This window comes from Euprymna scolopes, chromosome 37, assembly GCF_053919585.1.
Source record: "Euprymna scolopes isolate OS-2025 chromosome 37, ASM5391958v1, whole genome shotgun sequence".
NCBI lineage: Eukaryota > Metazoa > Mollusca > Cephalopoda > Sepiida > Sepiolidae > Euprymna > Euprymna scolopes.
Window position 1 is genome coordinate 75,794,442 of NC_136518.1, and position 6,951 is coordinate 75,801,392.

General features: G+C 31.8%; 1 pseudogene; it reads right to left on the reverse strand.

Annotated features, from left to right (window-relative positions):
• Positions 1-400: 400 nt before the first annotated feature.
• On the reverse strand, positions 401-518 carry LOC145261286 (5S ribosomal RNA; annotated as a pseudogene).
• Between the last annotated feature and the right edge of the window lie 6,433 nt (positions 519-6,951).

Here is a 6,951-nt window from a genome sequence, read left to right on the forward strand (position 1 = left end):
CCTAAAAAGCAGCAGCATCCATACCCACTCCCATTTTTTAAATTTCCTGAGAATCCCAGGAATCAGTGAAAGATCAGACGAACCAATGGAAAGTGAAAAAAAAAAAAAAAAAAAAAGAGAGAATCAATGTTCCAACTAGATTTAAAAAATCAGCTAAATATCCTGATTTTTCAGGATTTAGCGACCTACCAGCTAATAAGCTGATAATATCAGATAATATCGATGCCTTTGTTCAGTATCGAAAGACAAAGGATAACCCCTGTAAGGACAGCTGTGCGGGTAATTGTGTGGCAAGAGTTGTGCAATCACCGACCACACCTCTCCTGAATCGGTACTGTTTGAGTCCAATGGTAAGGAGAAGTCCAGGATGACTGGAAACAATGCCGAGATAAGCGGAGAGCATATACAGCACTTGGAAATCCCAAATGGTCACCCATCTGGTACCGGCCAGGCTCATCGTTGCTTAACTTCAGTGATCTGACGGGAACCGATGTGTCAAACGTGATTATACCGTATATGGGATATCAGATTATGTCATATATGGGATATCAGATTATGTCATATATGGGATATCAGATTATGCCGTATATAATATCAGATAGTACATATAATACTATAATATTGTTATTACTTTTAAAATGGATCAAATATCACGTGTAAAGACTCGCAAAGAGAAAAATCTTTGACACGAACTTTTTTAGATGAGAGAAAAAAATTATTTCGTCTGATTTCACACGCAAGTCGCCGACACGTATTTACAACAAAAAGTCGCCATTCTTAAGCTTTTGCAAATTAAAGCCTCCAGATATTTTAGCTACAATCCGCTGTTGTGTTGCCGTATTTTTTTTTCTAAGACCAACAGGTCGGTTGGTTTCGCTTCCGAAAATATGGAAGGAGACATTACGTGATTGGCGAGCGTACCTCTCCAATTGGCACGCATTTTTCTCTTTTTCTCTACTCCTTATCCTTCGCTCTTCACACACACACACACACACACACACACACACACACACACACACACACACACACACACACACACACACACATATTATTCCGTAACCTCACCCTTACGCACACAAATTAAATGCTCATGACATTAATTCGGCGCGTGAGTCGTCAATATGCGTACATATTTCAATGATATAGATTCTGACTACACGACAATACAATGTAACCCCAAATTTCATTCATGAAATTGGTAATAAAATTCAAACTCTTATTGGAATTATCAATGTTGACAGAGTTTTTAACTGAGATCATGTTTTAATACCGTGAAAGTTATAAGAGTTGTCTCCCTTTGACGGCTTTAGATTTATGCTTATTTAGCCACAAAATGATTTTGAGTAACTTATAGTAATGTCTCTTCGTTTTTCTCGTTATATTATAAAGTCTTCGTCTCAAAATGTAAATAAAAGCCTACGTGTCTCCCATGTCTGTGTGCTAAACGAAATACATGTTTACGTGTCAATTTTCTTTATATTCGATCATGTCAGTTGTCTTTTATAGTCTGAATCCTATTTAAAAAAAACATGGTATGTTTTATTTGATTCGTAACTTTCATAATAAACCATCAATTCTGTTTTGTAATTCAATTCTGTACAGTACGGATAAACTTCAGTCAATGCTTAATATATCCACAAACTTTTACTCATGAATGGCTTACAGTTGTCGTTTTATTGCCATTTAATGATTCACGGGGACACTTTAGTGACTGTTTCACAAGTGAGAGGTGTGATTCTGAATAAATTTTACAATCACCATATCTTAACCCTCACAGGTTTTTATCTGTAAGGTTATCGAAAAAATAATGTCTATCAACACAATACCAACGCTAGTCGTGAGCTGGAGATGGTCATCGCAGCTCAAATCACGATGTGATGAACAGTCCTCCGTATATCTGTGCGGATCGACCAACTAACCGATCATAGCGTCAAAGCCTGTCATCAACACAGCCACGACAGAAGGAAACATCAAATGAACCAGGGCAGTTTGAAGGTTATAGAGCAAGTGATGATAATGAACGCGTAACGTCCCTATTTGAAACGCAGAGGTACCAATCGAAAGGGCCATAAAACAAAGTACGATTGGACATTTCCAACTGGAACTTGGTGGATAAATCAGATATAGACTAGTTTATTTGTATTAAGTATAGTTGGATTTCAACAAGAGTTATGTATTTTTTTAAAACAATTTCGTAGGTGGCATTTTTGGGTAGGGATGGGAGTTTTGCATCATGTATTCCAGTCCTATTGATGTCCAACATAACGCGGATCTTCGAAGAATTTCGGAACAATCTTTCAGAAGATGCACTTACTTTGAAACATTTAATATTCACCTTTTAGACGCCATTACACCAATCTTCTAAAATATTACTTTCCACGGATTCCTCTCCTTTTGCTTTGCCCGCCTTTTAAACGGTTCAATTTTGGCTTTCTGTAATGTGTTATCGCGCAAAAAATTAAATAAACAGATAAACAAATAAATAAAAAAATAAAAAAAGATAATAAATAAAGGATATAAAATAGAAATAGTATAAATAAATTTGCTAAAAAACAACAACAACAAAAAAAGGTGTCGCTATTGGTTGTGACCTCAACATCATTCGACGGGTTTGAAGAATAAAGAAGGAATTTCTTTGAATAAATAATGATACGAGTAAAAAAACGTTTAAGATTTTTCCATTTGGAACTTACTTTCTTGTTTTGGTGCCCCTTGGCTAGAGATTGAGTAAAATGGAAACGGAAGTAAAAGCAAACCATTTACGTAATGTAGGAATATAAAGATGTGGAAAGATAGATAGATGGATAGATAGGTAGATAAATAGATAGAGAGAGAGAAAGAGAGAGGAAGAAAGGGACAGATAATAAAGAGAAAGACGGAAAAAAGGAGAAAGAGAGGGAGAGAGAAAAGGAGAAGAGGAAGGACAGAGTGTGTGTGTGTGTGTGTGAGAGAGAAGAGGGAAACAAAAGGCAAAGAGGAAGCGAGAGAAAAGGGATAGAGAAGATGAAGGCAGAGAAGGAGAGACAATTATGAAGGGAGATAATCCAATTGTGTTGTTAATTGCTACTATTAAAAATTAAATTAGCAATTTGGGGGCTGAAAATTAATTTAATTGATTTTGTCATCTGACATCTTAAGTTGGTAGAATCCATACTGATTTACTTATTCACTTACTTTACTCCTTGTTCTAAATGTTTTTACCCATAAATGCAGGAGTAAACATCTTCTCATCGGAGTGAACACCACATTTGTAGCTATTGGGTGGTTTTGATGTTAGAATAATAATTAGAGGATATATACTAATTCATTTAGATACCCAAGAACACAACACAAGGACTATAAGACATGAGCAGTATAAGTGTTTGATAACAGATGTGGGTTAAACCCATGGGTAAAAACCAATTTTTTAAGATTAAAAACATAATTTATATCCTTAATTTGTTAAATAAGCCATCGTAGCACGACCTGGATCTGTCTGATTAAATTAATTATTAACTCATAGACGCCTTCTAGTAATCAATGGACCGAAAACATCAAACGGCCTGAATTATCTCCCTTTAGCTGTTATAGGAAATAAAATCGACCCAGGTTCCAACAGAATTAACTAGTAGCAATTAACAACATAATTGGATTATTTCCCTTCATAATTGTCTTTAGTAACGATATGAAAACGTATTCAAGTAGAATGACAATGCATTTTAAAACATTAAATAATAATAAATAGATTAGAATACCTTACTCGAAATGCTGTACAAGGATTTATATATATAATACAGCCTTTTTATTTATTCTCATATTCAATTAAACTTTAAACCTAAAATGGTCTTAAATTTAAGTACTAAAATAATGATAATCTGTAAACATTACTTGCGAAATACGAAACTAAAATTAACCGTAACGTTATTGCAAGGTTGTTACGGCCATACTATAAATATAGAAATAAAATTTTTAAAGTTCTTTTTATAAAAAATTAATTATTGGGAAATAAAGAAACAGCGAGATCTAATTTAGAAACTCAACGAATGGGATATATACATTTTTTTTTTAATTGCTTAGGGTTTTCTGTGGAAATTTCTAATGGCTCTTTTCTTAAATAAGGATACGAAAATTAGGCGATATATTAATATTTAAATGGGCTTTTCCGTAGCTACCGCAAAGGTAAATGTTTCTCACATGCTTTTCCCGTTATGGAAATTTTTTCTTTTTCTTTCTTTTTTTCTTTCTCTTCAAAAATGCTCTATTGTCAAAAGTGTTTTTATTAATAAAGTCTGAAGAAATGCTGGTTTTTGAAAATTTTCAAACGATATAATGTTTGAAATTATCGACTGGACATGGAAACAATTGTAACGTAAAACGAAATACACTTTTTATTGCCATCTACACCATTTTTGAAGTCTTGATTTTGCTCTCACTGTATATTAATGCTAAATTATGAAATATGATAATTTTGTAGCTTACTCCTTAAGTCAACTCTCTTTGGCTTAAAACTCATTGGTATATAAAAATTTACTGAATTACACGAACTCAGTATATTACATACAAGTCTATATATATACTAGCATGGATACCCAGCGTTGCCAGGGTCAACACGAAGTTCGGTTTGGCCACACATGCTATACTAAGAATATTGACTAGTCTTTCATTATTATATGTCAACTCCATCGTTACCCCAACAAAAATTTCAAAAATAAAAGAACGAATGAAAACACGAAAATATAATCCCCCCCCCCGAAAAAAGCAGAAGTACGTGACAAACTCTCCACCAGATATTTCGGCAGAAAGGAAACGAAGAGAAGCTATTCTCAGGATATTGAGCACTTTTTATGACTATATTCCAGTTTAAGTGAATTTCTTTTATGCTTCCTCCGTCTAGAAAGATTTGTTATTGCGGTTTGTTGCAACGAAAACAAACTGTAAATAATTCGGTTTTAAAAATACCAAAGTAGAACTTGTGTTAATCGAAATACACGTTTTTATGTGATAAAAATGATGAGTTTTGACTTATTGTGTTATTAAAAGAAAAAAAAAATGAACAGTTACGATGTCCAAAAATGTGAGAAAAACGTAAATGAATTTTTTTTTTGTTTTTGTTTTAAATAAAGAATCTTGGTTGAATTGGATTGTTTGTTTTGAAATAAAAATCCACTGGATTGGGAAATCACGGAAATTATTTTATTTGAACTGATTCCAAAAATAATGCTTGAAAGTTTATATGAATTATTTTTAGTTTGATTATCCGTCGAAAACGAAAACAAAAAGAAAAAGAAGACAGTTAGCATCCAAGGGAAATAACTAAAAACTCAAATAACTAAAATCGGTTTATAAAAAAAAAATCGATGTTTAAATTAAATATGTTCTCAATATAAATCAAATTTAAACAATAAACTTAAATAGAACACTTAAAACAATCCCTTCACTATAAACGATAACTAACACACCGCTATTTAATAAATTGATTTCCCTTCAGATAATATGCAAATGAAGTCATCTCTTAATCGTCCATTTTGCAAGAATAATACTATGTATAGGAATGAATGAAGTATTAATGTAATGGAACTTTTGTATATATTAATGAAGCTGTGAACAAATAAACAAACAGACAAGAATACGAATTTATATCTATAGATATATACGTGTGTATGTGTGAGATAGAGAGAAAAAGAGAGATACGAATATAATACTTGTCTTAGGATTGCTATAAGCAATAAATATAAACATTCTTCCAATTGTAATTTTTTTCTTTCTTTAAGAATTATAGTAAGATTTTGTTGGTACACCCCTAAATAGTAAATTAATTAATTAATTAATTAATTTATTATTATTATTATTATTATTATTATTAATAATAATAATAATAATAATAATAATAATAATAATAATAATAATAATAATAATAACATCACAAAATCCTATGGGGCATGCCGCATGCATATATAAACGAATAAACCCCTTCAAGTAAGAAAACCGGATGTAATAATAATTAGAAGAAAGAAAAGTTCCGCCGGAGTTTAGACTTTGCCGTTCCACCAGACCACAGATTGAATATCAAGGAGACAGAGAAGCGGACCAAATAAACGGAACTGGCCAGAGATCTCAAAGGGATCTGGAAGATGAAAAAGTCAACAGAACTTATATTAGGATCGCTAGAAACAATACCGAAAAACTTTTTAAAAAATGGGAGAGATTGGAACCAGATGGATGGCTGAGAAGATACAACGGATAACAATAATGTAAATTGCTGAAATATTAAAGAAAACCCTGCAGTGCGGAGACGCATGACCCACACCCGGTAGCTGGACATATAGAAAGTGCTACAGAGATAAAACACAAAGAAACACCACATGGAATCATGAAAACTAAAACTGCAGGAACGTAAGCTACCCCCACCCCGCTTTTTCTTTAAGTGAAGGTCAAGGAAGATTAAAAGAGCAATTTAAATCACTAGATCTATGTTGGATGAGTGCAAAACCTTAGAAAGGCTTATTATTGTCCAAATTTCAATGAAGACCAATGGTCGCTGCTAACGAGAAATCAATGGTAAGCGTCTGTTGTGATGACGCAAATTCATCTGCAGAGGTTATCGAAAGAGATGGAGAGTACTAGAAATCTGGGGAGACTTATTGTAACTCAGACTCCTGAGAACACCCAGTAAGTAAATAATAATAATAATAATAATAATAATAATAATAATAATAATAAAGTAATAGTAATAACAAAATATGATAATAATATTTATAAATAATAATAATATTAATAATTATATTAATACTATTAATAATAATATAAATATTTTTATTATTATTATTATTAATATAAATAATAATAATATTTAGAATAATATTCATATTAATAATAATAACAATAATAATAAAATAATATTAATAATGATATAAATAATAATAATAATAATGATAATAATAATAATAATGTTAATATTATTATTAGTAATAA